Source organism: Anomaloglossus baeobatrachus, chromosome 3 (assembly GCF_048569485.1).
Source record: "Anomaloglossus baeobatrachus isolate aAnoBae1 chromosome 3, aAnoBae1.hap1, whole genome shotgun sequence".
In the NCBI taxonomy this organism is placed as follows: Eukaryota; Metazoa; Chordata; class Amphibia; order Anura; family Aromobatidae; genus Anomaloglossus; species Anomaloglossus baeobatrachus.
The window spans coordinates 694,560,696-694,576,684 of NC_134355.1; the positions used below are offsets into that span (position 1 = coordinate 694,560,696).

The 15,989-nt window shown below is 49.7% G+C and overlaps 1 protein-coding gene across 1 annotated transcript in view; it reads left to right on the forward strand.

Annotated features, from left to right (window-relative positions):
* The first annotated feature begins 327 nt into the window (after positions 1–327).
* DPYSL5 (dihydropyrimidinase like 5) overlaps positions 328–15,989 on the forward strand; it is a 132,156-nt gene continuing 116,494 nt past the window's right edge. The window contains exon 1 of the mRNA XM_075341335.1: positions 328–429. The gene's annotated coding sequence lies outside the window, so the exon portion shown is untranslated. The remainder of the gene's footprint in view (positions 430–15,989) is intronic.

The window sequence follows — 15,989 nt, forward strand, 5'->3', positions numbered from 1 at the left end:
CGTCTGCCGTATACGGCCCTCGTGTGAGGCGCCTCCGTCAGGCGGGAGGCCGCATTGTCAGGTACACCGGTCTCCATGGTAACCATCAGGCAATCCATAGCCTTCTCCAGAGAACACAACTGCGCCCTCCCAGTCACGGTAGCCGCCCGCCGCAAGGCATGCTGGGACATGAGGTTCAGAAAAGGAGGAAAATACACGGAGCAGAAAGAGAGAAAACTACAGCGAGTCTTAACCAATCACGTGTGTCGTGTGCGGGCAGCCTAACCTGACTGTCAGATTTACCGCTTACTGATTGGCGCGCTAGATGCCAGTTGGCCCTGAGGTCCCGCCCTCCTGTGTCTCCAGTATTGCAAGCTGCTGTGAGAGGCGCACGGAGAGGAGCCCAACCCGAGCATCCCTGCCAGAGCCGCAGCCCGGAGCCCCGAGCAGGTGAGTGACCGGGAACACGGGCCCGGGGCCTGCAGCAGCGCATACAGCGGCGCACAGCAGAGCAGCTGCACCCACAGGGACACACGGCCTCCCCCAATCCATACATCACTCCCAGACCCACATCACCCCATTACTGCACCCCATAGGCTGTATTATACTCCAGAGCTGCACTCACTATTCTGCTGGGGCAGTCACTGTGTACATACACTACATTACTGATCCTGAGTTACCTCCTGTATTATACTCCAGAGCTGCACTCACTATTCTGCTGGTGCAGTCACTGTGTACATACACTACATTACTGATCCTGAGTTACCGCCTGTATTATACTCCAGAGCTGCACTCACTATTCTGCTGGTGCAGTCACTGTGTACATACATTACATTACTGATCCTGAGTTACCTCCTGTATTATACTCCAGAGCTGCACTCACTATTCTGCTGGTGCAGTCACTGTGCACATACATTACATTACTGATCCTGAGTTACCTCCTGTATTATACTCCAGAGCTGCACTCACTATTCTGCTGGTGCAGTCACTGTGTACATACATTACATTACTGATCCTGAGTTACCTCCTGTATTATACTCCAGAGCTGCACTCACTATTCTGCTGGTGCAGTCACTGTGTACATACATTACTGATCCTGAGTTACCTCCTGTATTATACTCCAGAGCTGCACTCACTATTCTGCTGGGGCAGTCACTGTGTACATACATTACATTACTGATCCTGAGTTACCTCCTGTATTATACTCCAGAGCTGCACTCACTATTCTGCTGGTGCAGTCACTGTGTACATACATTACATTACTGATCCTGAGTTACCTCCTGTATTATACTCCTGAGCTGCACTCACTATTCTGCTGGTGCAGTCACTGTGTACATACATTACATTACTGATCCTGAGTTACCTCCTGTATTATACTCCAGAGCTGCACTCACTATTCTGCTGGTGCAGTCACTGTGTACATACATTACATTACTGATCCTGAGTTACCTCCTGTATTATTCTCCAGAGCTGCACTCACTATTCTGCTGGTGCAGTCACTGTGTACATACATTACATTACTGATCCTGAGTTACTTCCTGTATTATACTCCAGAGCTGCACTCACTATTCTGCTGGTGCAGTCACTGTGTACATACATTACATTACTGATCCTGAGTTACCTCCTGTATTATACTCCAGAGCTGCACTCACTATTCTGCTGGTGCAGTCACTGTGTACATACATTACTGATCCTGAGTTACCTCCTGTATTATATTTCAGAGCTGCACTCACTATTCTGCTGGTGCAGTCACTGTGTACATACAGTACAGACCAAAAGTTTGGACACACCTTCTAATCTCTAGAACAACTGTTAAGAGTAGACTTTGCGCAGCAGCCTTCATGGTAAAATAGCTGCTAGGAATCCACTGCTAAGGACAGGCAACAAGCAGAAGAGACTTGTTTGGGTAAAGAACACAAGGAATGGACATTAGACCAGTGGAAATCTGTGCTTTGGTCTGATGAGTCCAAATTTGAGATCTTTGGATCCAACCACCGTGTCTTTGTAGAAAAGGTGACCGGATGGACTCTACATGGCTGGTTCCCACCGTGAAGCATAAAGGAGGAGGTGTGATGGTGTGGGGGGGGCTTTGCTGGGGACACTGTTGGGGATTTATTCAGACCTGAAGGCATACAGAACCAGCATGGCTACCACAGCATCTTGCAGCGGCGTGCTATTCCATCCGGTTTGCGTTTAGTTGGACCATCATTTATTTTTAAACAGAATAATGACCCCAAACACACCTCCAGGCTGTGTAAGGGCTATGTGACTAAGAAGGAGAGTGATGGGGTGCTACACCAGATGACCTGGCCTCCACAGTCACCGGACCTGAACCCAATCGAGATGGTTTGGGGTGAGCTGGACCGCAGAGTGAAGGCAAAAGGGCCAACAAGTGCTAAGCATCTCTGGGAACTCCTTCAAGACTGTGGAAGACCATTTCCGGTGACTACCTCTTGAAGCTCATCAAGAGAATGCCAAGAGTGTGCAAAGCAGTAATCAAAGCAAAAGGCGGCGACTGTGAAGAACCTAGAATATAAGACAGATTATCAGTTGTGTCACACTTTTTTGTTATGTATTTCATTCCACATGTGTTATTCATAGTTTTGATGCCTTCAATGTGAATCTACAGTTTTCAGAGTCATGAAAATAAAGAAAACTCTTTGAATGAGAATGTGTGTCCAAACCTTTGGTCTGTACTGTACATTACATTACTGATCCTGAGTTACATCCTGTATTATACTCCAGAGCAGCACTCTCTGATCCTGGTTACCTCCCCCTGTAGTATCACTAGTACCCAGATTACACACAAGCTATCAGACACGTGATGTGATAGACTCTCGGCCCTGGTCCCCGGTGTTACTGGTCAGCGGTGTTGTTGCCGGTGTGTGTGTGTGTGTGTGTGATCTTTATGGTCCCCGGAGTGTCTGTGTTTTACAGTCCTTGGTGTTTTCTGTTGTGTGTTTTGCAGTCTCCAGTGTGTGTGTGTTTGTATTCCAGTGTGTGATATTTCTGGTCCCCGCTGTGTGTTTTTTTTTCTTTCCTGTCCCAGTGTGTGTTGTATGGTATGTCTGGTCCCTGGTGTTTCCGGTCCCCGGTGTGTGTGTGTGTGTGTGTGTGTGTGTATGTGTGTGTGTGTGTGTGATCTTTACAGTCCCTGGTGTTTTCTGTTGTGTGTTTTGCAGTCTCCAGTGTGTGTGTGTTTGTATTCCAATGTGTGATATTTCTGGTCCCCGCTGTGTGTTTTTTTTTCTTTTTCTGTCCCAGTGTGTGTTGTATGGTATGTCTGGTCCCTGGTGTTTCCGGTCCCCGATGTGTGTGTGTGTGTGTGTGGTGCCTGGAGTTTCCAATCCCCGGTGAGGTTTTTTTTTTTTCTGGTCCCCCTGTGTTGTGTGCGGTGTTTCCAGTCCCCAGTGTGTGTTGTGGTGTGCGGTGTTTCCGGTCCCCGGTGTGCGGTGTTTCCGGTCCCCCGTGTGTGTGGTGTGCGGTGTTTCCGGTCCCCGGCGGTGACACCTGCAGATGTCACTGGTTGGCGGCTCTGCATTACGGTGCCCTGTGCTGGCGGTGACAGGTTGTGTGAGGCCGGTGTTATGGTGGGGGGTGGGTGACATTCTGAGTGGGGGATGCGGTGGTCCCGGGGAGCAGCTGTTCGGGAGGGGACATGTGCAGCCAGCGTTGGATGAGGCCCAGCATGCAGCTGAAGACTCCTCCGCAGATATCAGCACATACATATCTGACAAAGGGAGGCCCCAGCATCTCCGCAGGGGACCCCCGAGCTGCTGGGAGTGGGGGGCTCTGGGGCCAGTCACACACACAGCTCTGAATGATGGATAACCCTCCTGTCTTTGGGGGGAGGTTGTTGTGAAGACCCCTCTGTATAATGAATCTCTGGCTCGGGGGCCGCTCCCGTCCGGAGGGGGTCCCCATATCTGTTACAATAATTAGGTTTCTGTCTTTACTGGAATCCAGCAATTATTGGGTGGAGAGGGGGCTGCGGGGCGTGGTGGTACTTGTGGTGTTTTACCTACTGTATTAGGTCACTGACGTGATGATGTCACTGTGTGATGTCACCGGATGGTTCCTGATGAAGAGGCCGCTGCCGTCTCCAAACTCATGGCCGTTCCTCTCCAATGAAAGCCTCATTGTCTTCTGTTAGAGTGCGCCAGTGTGACTCTCCCTCCAGCAGCGCCTCCATCACTCGGTTAGGATGGGCCAGTGATGATGTCATGGTGTGATGTCACTGCATAGTGGTGTGTGATGATGTAATGGCCTGATGTCACTGCCGGCCTCATCGGACCGGTGTAGGCCGTACACACTGCCGTGGTCTGATGGATGCCGCTTACCCGTGTTGGTCATAGTGGGATACCTGAGATCTCGTCAGGGCTTGAGGTGTGACCTCATTGGTCAGTATGGGCAGGCTAGTAATGATGTCATAGTGTGATGTCACTGGAGGGCTATTAGGACAGACCAGTGATGATTAGGGATGGGCAAGTTTAGGGCCAGCTGAGGGACGCAGGTATCTGCTCACCAACAGGTGGAGAGAACCTGTATAGGGACACCGGGGAGCCCAGGAGTCATCATGAGGTGAGTGCAGGAGGTTCCTCATCATCCTTCTCCGTCACAGCAGGGACCTCCGTTGCATCGTGACCCGGGGTGTTCCCACTAAGCGCGCGGTACTGGGCGTAAGGTGTCAGATTCCCTGGCTGTCAGTTCGGTCCAAAGTTTTCCCTCTATTATTTTTGGTATGTGTGGAAATAAACGTCCAGGTCCGGACCTGTGTAAGAATGACTGTGTGTGGGCCTCCACTAAGGACACCAGGTGGACGTGTGCGTCTTGGGCTCTCAGCTCGATGTTCATCAGCCCCTTTAGAGTTATTTGTCGAGAAAAGACCTCGCATCTCCCTACTTAGGCGCCAGGAGAAAAAAGACGTAAATAAAGAGAGAATAACTCCGGCACACTAGTTGTTTCCAATGAGTATATAGGAGTAAATACGCAGAAAAATTGATAGTGGTTCCTTTTCATTTATTGGTGAAAAAAAAAAAATAAAAAAAATCATGAAAAGGTGCTGTACAAGTAATGTCCGCCAGTAAACGACGTTTCGGCCTGATAGGCCTTCCTCAGGTCGGACAGGCTAGTTTCAGTAGGTAATATGTAGAGTACATGTGTGCGTATATAGTCACACAGTCACAAGGATGAAATAGTTCCAGTGTACAGGACGGGTATTAGTAGAAATAAACTGTATAGAGAGGGGATCGGTCAAATCCAGTGGTCAGTTGGATGCTTCTATACCGTGACTAGAAGTTGAAGACGTGAGGAAAGATCTTCGCGATTGATAGAGATGATCTCAGATGGTGTATGCAGGTTGCACACAGTCTGGTGTGACGCGGAAGATGTGGGTTTCCATAGATGTATGGCTGTGTTGAGGGATACGGGGGGTATACCACATAAGCGGAGAGTATCCTAAGCCTACTGATAAGCAGGTTAGTAGGTGGATAGGAGTCTCTGGATGACTCTATTAAGGAGCACAAGGAGTGTGCTAAATCAGCAGGGAACTGTCCCAAGCAGGCTGATGCGTACGGGGTAGGCTGATGTAAATCTCTGGATGGCTGTGGCTTCAAGGGGTTAACCTGGGAGAGCGGTCCATGGATAATGTTTGGCAGGAAATCCAGAGATTATCAGGCTAATGCAGGTGCCTGTGGTGCAGCGGTGGGGCCCACCGAGCGTCCCGTACGTCCTGTGAGGATCCAGAGATTATCAGGCTAATGCAGGTGCCTGTGGTGCAGCGGTGGGGCCCACCGAGCGTCCTGTACGTTCTGCGAGGATCCAGAGATTATCAGGCTAATGCAGGTGCCTGTGGTGCAGCGGTGGGGCCCACCGAGCGTCCCGTACGTCCTGTGAGGATCCAGAGATTATCAGGCTAATGCAGGTGCCTGTGGTGCAGCGGTGGGGCCCACCGAGCGTCCTGTACGTTCTGCGAGGATCCAGAGATTATCAGGCTAATGCAGGTGCCTGTGGTGCAGCGGTGGGGCGCACCGAGCGTCCCGTACGTCCTGTAAGGATCCAGAGATTATCAGGCTAATGCAGGTGCCTGTGGTGCAGCGGTGGGGCGCACCGAGCGTCCTGTACGTCCTACGAGGATCCAGAGATTATCAGGCTAATGCAGGTGCCTGTGGTGCAGCGGTGGGGCGCACCGAGCGTCCTGTACGTCCTGCGAGGATCCAGAGATTATCAGGCTAATGCAGGTGCCTGTGGTGCAGCGGTGGGGCCCACCGAGCGTCCTGTACGTCCTGCGAGGATCCAGAGATTATCAGGCTAATGCAGGTGCCTGTGGTGCAGCGGTGGGGCGCACCGAGCGTCCTGTACGTCCTGCGAGGATCCAGAGATTATCAGGCTAATGCAGGTGCCTGTGGTGCAGCGGTGGGGCCCACCGAGCGTCCTGTACGTCCTGCGAGGATCCAGAGATTTAGGATCCTTAGGCTTAGGATACTCTCCGCTTATGTGGTATACCCCCCGTACCCCTCAACACAGCAATACATATTTGGAAACCCACATCTTCCACGTCACACCAGACTGTGCGCAACCTGCATACACCATCTGAGATCATCTCTATCAATCGCGAAGATCTTTCCTCACGTCTTCAACTTCTAGTCACAGTATAGAAGCATCCAACTGACCACTGGATTTGACCGATCCCCTCTCTATACAGATTATTTCTACTAATACCCGTCCTGTACACTGGAACTATTTCATCCTTGTGACTGTGTGACTATATACGGTTGATCACGCACACATGTACTCTACATATTACCTACTGAAACTAGCCTGTCTGACCTGAAGAAGGCCTATCAGGCCGAAACGTCGTTTACTGGCGGACATTACTTGTACAGCACCTTTTCACGATATTTTTTTTTTATTTTTTTCACCAATAAATGAAAAGGAACTACTATCAATTTTTCTGCGTATTTACTCCTATATACTCATTGGAAACAACTAGTGTGCCGGAATTATTCTCTCTTCCTTTAGAGTTATTCACATTCTCAACTCTATGGCCGTACGGCTAGAGCTCCGCTCTTTACACCCATGACACAGTGCACAGGTCCGTGCTTCGGAAGTGTGTTGTGTCTCCAACTGGTAACCGGAGGGGCCTGTTCACATTTGAGGTGGATGAAGTTGCCAGTCTTGAGTGTCCGGAGGCCTCTCGTTAACGGGGGTTACTGGCATGTTTTATTCCCCCGTCTGTCTTTCCTTTCCCTCCTTGTTTATTAATTTATTGGTGAGGTTAGTGTACTCGTCGGCCTACTCACCAGACCGGGTGAGTTTAGGGCCAGCTGAAGGACCCAGGTATCCTGCTCACCGACAGGTTGAAAGAGCCTGTATAGGGACGCTAGTGAGCTCAGGAGTCCTCATGAGGTGAGTGTAGGCGGTGCCCCCCCTCCCTAGGGGCAGGGACCTCTGTTGCATCGTATCCCCGGTGTGTTACCCATTTTATGGTGTTTTTGGTAGTGCGTCAGACGCCCATTGATCTGATCGTGTGTGTCATGTGTTGTATACGGACATCTCCAACTCCATGCTTAAAACTCCCTCTTTTACCGCTTTATTAACCCCCCAAACAACCAGGTCCGACGTAGCACACACGAGGTGCAACAACGATTCTGCTACATACTGAAGGCACAGAGCATGAACACACGCTGAGAGCTTCAGGCAGAGACTGAGCCGAAGCAATGATGTCACTCAGGTTATTTGCGGTCACAGCTGGAGGTTCCCACGGTACCCCAGCTTTGACTGCAGGTTAACTGGTGACCTCATTAAACTCTGTGCATATGCATGAGGGTAATGAGCTCCCCCAGAAGTAGTGTTATGGCCACGCGGGAGACTAAGTATGACGCGCTTGCTCTAATCCCACTATTCCTTCTACCACCATTTATCAGCGCCTGATTCAGGTCTCCATAGACTTTTTTGGGGATCTGCGTTCTGGCACAAATCCGGGATCGATCTCGGACCCGAAACCGTGTTTTATTTTTTAAATCTGATTTAGATATCTGCGGGTTCACCCATCAACAGTGATGTCATGGTGACTCATAATTCTTCTATTAGAGTGGACCAGTGGTGATGTCATCTCGTGATATCACTGCTGTAGCTCACCATTGCTGATGTCATCATGTCATATCACTTTATACCAGTATTGGATACTATAAACCTCTTATTCGGATTTAGTGGCCTTCTGTCATGGGTGTGCCCTGCTCTGGGGGGGGGGGGAATCAACGCCCAGTCTGCGACCGTATTTGCTTTCCTTTGGTGCTGTAGGGGTTAAGGATTCTTTCCTATCTGAGTATCCTTTGGAGCCTTAATCTCAGGTGCAGCTCTTTGTGATCACTCCCTTTTGCTATAAATAGTCACATATCTTAACATCTGATGTCGGTTATAGATTCTCATATTCAAGCTGTCCACTTTGGAAGGGACCACTCACTGGTAGAAGCTGAAGTTTCGTGACAATTGCAGCTGTGCTGTTAGCTGCATTGGAGTTGCTTGGAATGTTTTTCTCTTGGGTCTATTCTCTGTCTTCCTTCAGCTGTGTTGCATTATAGCCGTGGTGAGACTAGTGCTCTCACCGGCCTTCTCACTAGCCAGGGTTAGTTCTGGGGAAGCGAGGGCCTTGGCATCTGATCGGCGATAGTGGGCAGGTCTTGTATAGGGACGATAGGGAGTGCAGGGATCAGCCTCAAGTAAGTGTAGTAAGTGACCCCACTCCCCTCTCCCTAGCACCGTTGGATCGTGTTTCCAGTATACCCTGTTTGTTGTAGCGCTCACCAAGGGGATTCCTTTTTCCTGGCGGAACTCTGTTAGTCACAGCGTGACATTATCACTGACCCACTTTTTTTTTTTTTTCCCCCAGACCTTTAATGGATCCTGTGGAGACCCTTGTAGAACTGGTGCAGAGCTTTTCCCTTGATATGGCAGACCTGCGATCCAGGGTTTTGCAGCTACAACAGAGGGCCGCGGGTCTGGCATCGAGCTATATTATACCTGAACCCAAGGTGGCGCTCCCGGATATGTTTTTTGTGTTCCGTGAAGCCTCAAGCTTTATCTTAGGGGAGTAAGGAACAACAGGTGGGGATTGTGATCTCTCTTCTCCAGGGAGACTCTCAATCTTGGGCCTTTTTCTCTTCTGTCCGACTCTGTTGCTTCGGTCAGTCGATGAGTTTTGTTGCGGCCCTAGGCCTCGTGTATAGTGACCCTGACCGGGTCTCCCTTGCTGAGCCTCAGCTATGCAAGCTCCAGCAGGGAGACCGGCCGGCAGAGGAATTCTGTTCTGAATTCCCAGATGGGCCACTGACACCAGGTGGAATAACCCGGCCCTTAGGAGTCATTTTTGGCAGGGTCTGTCAGAAAGGCTCAAAGACGCTTTGGTGTTATATGAAACTTCTGAGACATTAGAGGCCACCATGGATGTGGTCATATGTATCGATAGACGCCTAAGGCCAGAGTCACACTTGTGAGTGCCTCACGTGTAACTCGGCCGAATCTCTCATTGAATCATCCGGCATGGACTCACACTCTCAGGACAGGAGCATCTCAGCTGCATAGACATAGATGCAACCCACCCGCTCCTGTCAGGAGAGTGCGAGTCCGTGCCGGATGATTCAATGAGAGACTCGCGCGAGTTACTCGCAAGTTACACGCGAGGTACTCGCAAGTGTGACTCTGGCCTAAGAGATAGACCTATGATGACTCTGCCCCCCGTAGTGCTTCCTAAGGCTGAAGTTCTTCCCATGAGCTCTGAGGAACCTATACAGTTAGGAGGGGCTTCCTCTCAGTCTGGGTCCCTTGCGTTTCACCGTAAGACAGAGGTCATAGGAGGCTTTCTTCTGTGGTCATAGGCGGCATTATATTGGGGTCTGTCCATCACGTCGTAATCTAAGGAAATAGTCGGAAAACTTCTGACCCCAGGTGGTGTGGAGAATTTCAACCTGTGCATATATGCTGTATATCCTCCGCATGTTCTTCTCAGTTTATTCTACCGGTTGAGGTTGTCATGGGTACCAAAACTGAGATTATATCTGTCATTTTCGATAGTGGGGCAGGATCGAGTATGGTGAATTCTCGGTTTGTACAGACTCATGGCCTCTCCTGTATTACGCTGGTTAAATCCATCTCCTTATTTGCTATTGACTTGGCCCCTCTTGGTCAGAGAAGTGTTATGCCAGTGGTGCATAATATAAACCTACTCATAGGGGCTCCTTACAAGGAGCTCCTTCCCTCTTATGTCTTGGAGGGTCTCCCTACTCCTTATGTCTTGGAGGGTCTCCCTACTCCTATTGTATTAGGTCTTCGCCGGTTGGTTACGCATAATCCAGTGGTGGACGGGCAGTCCAGAGCGATAGTGAGATGGAGTGAGTTCTGCAGGAATAATTGCCTGAATACGGCTCTCTTCAGTCTCCACCAAGGTTGTACCCTCTTTTTTTTGTCTAATTATATTTTTTTGGTATCCTCAGAAATCTGCCAAGGTTTTCATGTCCACTGTGCTTATGATTGTCCTGTAAACTTGCTTCCCTGGGCAAAACCTCCGAAAACTAGGTTGTATAATCTTTCTGGCCCAGAGAGGCAAACCATGAAAGGTTGTATCGCGAAGGGCCTTGTGGAAGGACCTATCCGACCCTCCTCTTCTCCTGATTTATTTCATCAGATGGTTTGTGCTAAGTGTTTCTCCAAGTTGGATCTCAGGGGGACCTAAAATCTGATTAGGATCAGAGAAGGGGATCAATGGCATTATGAAAACCTGGTCATGCCTTTTGGACTGAGGAATGCCCCCGCCGTCTTCCAACACTTTGTCGATGACATTTTCCGTCACCTGGTGGGTACGTTTGTGGTGGTATATCTTGATGATGTTTTGATTTACCTCAACACATTAGGTACACGGCGGGTGTTACATTATGTGATAATAAACTGTATGACAAACTGGAAATGTGTGTTTGCCGTGCAGGAGGAACAATTTTTAGGGTCCTCGGTGTCATCTGCTGGTTTCCGGATGGATCCACATAAGGTCCATGCTGTTCTGAAGTGGGAATCCTCGCGAAAATCTTAAAGCACTACAACACTTTCTGGGGTTTGTTACTTATTATAGGAAGTTCATGCGGAACTTCTTGTCAGTTGTCAAACCCTTTGTGGATATGACTAACAAAGGTACGGACTTTTTGAGGTGATCGGACCTCACCCACCAGGCTTTCTCTTCCTTGAAGAGATGCTTTGTGATGGCACCAGTGCTCGTCCAACTCGATATCTCTCAACCATTTATAGTTGAGGTTGATGCGTCCGAGGTGGGGGTTGGGGCTGTGTTATTTCAAGGACCATCTCCTAGTAAGTGGCATCCATGTGCATTTTTCTCAAAAAAGTTGTCGACGGCCTAAAGGAGCTACGATATTGGCCATTAAACTGGTATTTGAGGTGAGGGGACAGTTCATCCTGTCGCCTTGATTACCGATCATGAAAATCTTCTGTACCTCGAGACTGCCAAGCCTCTTAATTACAGACAAGCTAGGTGGTCCTTATTTTTTTTTTTTTACTAGGTTTAACTTTGTGGCCACCTATCGTCCCGGGGTGAATATGTGAAAGCTGACACTTTGTCCTCGAGTTTTCCTGGGGAAGGTAGTAGTGCAGATGACTATCTTTTTTACAGGAGATGGTGGTTGTCTCTGCTGCATGTTCTGAGCTTGAGGGTGAGGTGCTGAGGGTTCAGGGGGAAGCCCCTGCTTCTTGCCCCTCAGGGAAATTATTTGTTGCGCCTAAAACAGTTGCGCCTAAAAAATTTGAAAGGAGCATCATAACTCGGTCCTAGCGGGACACCATTTGGCAATGGGACATTTTGACCTCTTTTCTCGTTGGTTTTGGTGGCCTAAGTTGCATCTGGACGTAGTGGATTTTGTGTCAACCTGTAATGTCTGTGCATGTTCTAAGACCCCACATACTTGACCGTCCAACCAGGAAAATTAGTCCTCTTACCTAACTCTTGGCTTAGTTTGTCTCAAGGAATCCACTGGCAAGTCACCCTTATTTTTGTGGTGCCTACGGGTTCCACTCTCAGGTCTGTGCATTCAGTAGAAAAGGGTCTTCAAGGGGAGGAACGATTTTCCTCGGCACGCTTTTCTATTTGTCATGGAGTACTGAATAACCTTAGGACTACGGGGGATAGGTTCAAACGCATGGCTGACAAAAAATGATCCGTCAGGTCCGGACCTGTGTGTGTATGAATGTGTATGGTTGTCCAATAGGAATATCAAGTTGAAGGTTCCATCTTGGAAACTGGGTCCTAGGTTCATCGGTCCTTACAAGGTGATCACCGTCATTAACCCTGTGGCCTTTTGGCTTGAGCTACCTCCAGCACTTAAAATATACATTTTCCATAGGTCATTGATCAAGAAGTATGTCACGTCTATAGAGAGATCACAGTCTCCAGTTATTGTTGATGGGAGCTTAGAGTTTAGGGTGGCAGTCGTGGATTCTCGCCTTGTTCGCAGTTCTCTCCAATACTTGGTGCACTGAAGGGTTATGGCCTAGAAGAAAGGACATGGGCACCGGCATCTGAAGTGAACGCCAGTAGATCAGTGCGTTCATTCCATGCATCTCATCTAGTCAAGCCTGGTCCTGAGGGTGCAGAGGCCCTTTGTAAAAGTGGGGGTACTGTCATGAGTGTGACCTATTCTAGGGGGATCTCTAGTGAGTGTGACACTAGAATGTTACAGCGCCTCATTGTGCACAGGCCTGCTTTCCTTTGGTGCTGTAGGGGTTAAGGACTCTTTCCTATTTGGCTATCCTTTGGAGAATAAAATCTCAGGTGCAGCTCTTTGTGATCACTCCCCTTCACTATAAATAGTCACGAGTCTTCACATCTGATGCTGGTTATAGATTCTCATATCTAAGCTCCACTTTGGAAGGAGCCAGTCTCTGGAAGAAGCTGAAGATTCGTGACAATCGCAGCTGTGGTGTTAGCTGCATTAGAGTTGTGTGAAGTGTTTTCCTTATTGTCTATTTTACCCGTCTGTCTCCCTTCCCTTCTGTTGGATTATTGCAGTGGTGAGACTAGTGCTCTCACCAGCCTTCTCACTAGCCAGGGTGAGCAGTTTGTGTTTCCCGTGAACAATATGTACCTGGTGCTGTGTTGTTGTAATGTTTTGTTTTATTCAATGATTTATGCCCAGCTTGTTTAATGGCGACTGTCACTATCAGCTCAACACATCAACTGACTGACAGCATCGCCGTCTGGTTCCAGCCCACTTTAGCATTCGGCAGCGGCACAGTGTAAACGGTTGGATTCGGCTGAGGATGGATGTTCGGTCGGCTCCTGATTGCTGACAGTTTTCCGTTGTCGTCTTTCTCCTCGCTCTGTAAGGCGGCCATTACTAGTGCTGTGATAGATGGGTATGCTGCCGGCTGCCTTCTAACTGCCGCTGTTCTCGTGTCTCGCTGCCGTGCTGGGCTTTTTGCTTGTTTCGATGATATATAAAGTCCGGGTATCTGAGCCTCGCTGCCCCACTTCTCTGCTGTGCACCGATATATCTAGGTCATGGAGTGCGGCGCAGCACGGCCCCACGTTCCCAGATACCTACACACATTTCTTCTACCATATACATATTTTTTATCCGAGTGCTCTGCCAAGAATGAGTAATAGTATGAAGAGCAAGAAAGGTAAAATGTGACCAGAAAATGGACCAAAGTACTCATGCCATGTACCAAGTACCATGCTCGGGTGCTCAGTACTGGTAACTAGTGATGAGCGGGCACTACCATGCTCGGGTGCTCAGTACTGGTAACTAGTGATGAGTGGGCACTACCATGCTCGGGTACTCAGTACTGGTAACTAGTGATGAGCGGGTACTACCATGCTCAGGTGCTCAGTACTGGTAACTAGTGATGAGCGGGCACTACCATGCTCGGGTGCTGAGTACTGGTAACTAGTGATGAGTGGGCACTACCATGCTCGGGTGCTCCGTACTGGTAACTAGTGATGAGCGGGCACTACCATGCTCAGGTGCTCAGTACTGGTAACTAGTGATGAGCGGGCACTACCATGCTCAGGTGCTCAGTACTGGTAACTAGTGATGAGCGGGCACTACCATACTCAGGTGCTCAGTACTGGTAACTAGTGATGAGCGGGCACTACCATGCTCGGGTGCTCAGTACTGGTAACTAGTGATGAGTGGGCACTACCATGCTCGGGTGCTGAGTACTGGTAACTAGTGATGAGTGGGCACTACCATGCTCAGGTGCTCAGTACTGGTAACTAGTGATGAGCGGGCACTACCATGCTCGGGTGCTCAGTACTGGTAACTAGTGATGAGCGGGCACTACCATGCTCGGGTGCTCAGTACTGGTATCTAGTGATGAGCGGGCACTACCATGCTCAGGTGCACAGTACTAGTAACTAGTGATGAGCGGGCACTACCATGCTCGGGTGCTGAGTACTGGTAACTAGTGATGAGCGGGCACTACCATGCTCGGGTGCTCAGTACTGGTAACTAGTGATGAGCGGGCACTACCATGCTCGGGTGCTCAGTACTGGTAACTAGTGATGAGCGGGCACTACCATGCTCGGGTGCTCAGTACTGGTAACTAGTGATGAGTGGGCACTACCATGCTCGGGTGCTCAGTACTGGTAACTAGTGATGAGTGGGCACTACCATGCTCAGGTGCTCAGTACTCTTAACTAGTGATGAGCGGGCACTACCATGCTCAGGTGCTCGGTACTGGTAACTAGTGATGAGCAGGCACTACCATGCTCGGGTGCTCAGTACTGGTAACTAGTGATGAGCGGACACTACCATGCTCGGGTGCTCAGTACTGGTAACTAGTGATGAGTGGGCACTACCATGCTCGGGTGCTCAGTACTGGTAACTAGTGATGAGCGGGCACTACCATGCTCAGGTGCTCAGTACTGGTAACTAGTGATGAGTGGGCACTACCATGCTCAGGTGCTCAGTACTCTTAACTAGTGATGAGCGGGCACTACCATGCTCAGGTGCTCGGTACTGGTAACTAGTGATGAGCGGGCAGTACCATGCTCAGGTGCTCAGTACTGGTAACTAGTGATGAGTGGGCACTACCATGCTCAGGTGCTCAGTACTGGTAACTATTGATGAGCGGGCACTACCATGCTCAGGTGCTCAGTACTGGTAACTAGTGATGAGTGGGCACTATCATGCTCGAATGCTCAGTACTGGTAACTAGTGATGAGCGGACACTACCATGCTCAGGTGCTCAGTACTGGTAACTAGTGATGAGCGGGCACTACCATGCTCGGGTGCTCAGTACTGGTAACTAGTGATGAGCGGGCACTACCATGCTCGGTTGCTCGGTACTGGTAACTAGTGATGAGCGGGCACTACCATGCTCGGTTGCTGAGTACTGGTAACTAGTGATGAGCGGGCACTACCATGCTCAGGTGCTCAGTACTGGTAACTAGTGATGAGCGGGCACTACCATGCTCAGGTGCTCAGTACTGGTAACTAGTGATGAGCGGGCACTACCATGCTCAGGTGCTCAGTACTGGTAACTAGTGATGAGCGGGCACTACCATGCTCAGGTGCTCAGTACTGGTAACTAGTGATGAGCGGGCACTACCATGCTTAGGTGCTCTGTACTGGTAACTAGTGATGAGCGGGCACTACCATGCTCAGGTGCTCAGTACTGGTAACTAGTGATGAGCGGGCACTACCATGCTCAGGTGCTCAGTACTGGTAACTAGTGATGAGCGGGCACTACCATGCTCAGGTGCTCAGTACTGGTAACTAGTGATGAGCGGGCACTACCATGCTCGGGTGCTCAGTACTGGTAACTAGTGATGAGCGGGCACTACCATGCTCGGGTGCTCAGTACTGGTAACTAGTGATGAGCGGGCACTACCATGCTCGGGTGCTCAGTACTGGTAACTAGTGATGAGCGGGCACTACCATGCTCGGGTGCTCAGTACTGGTAACTAGTGATGAGTGGGCACTACCATGCTCGGGTGCTCAGTACTGGTA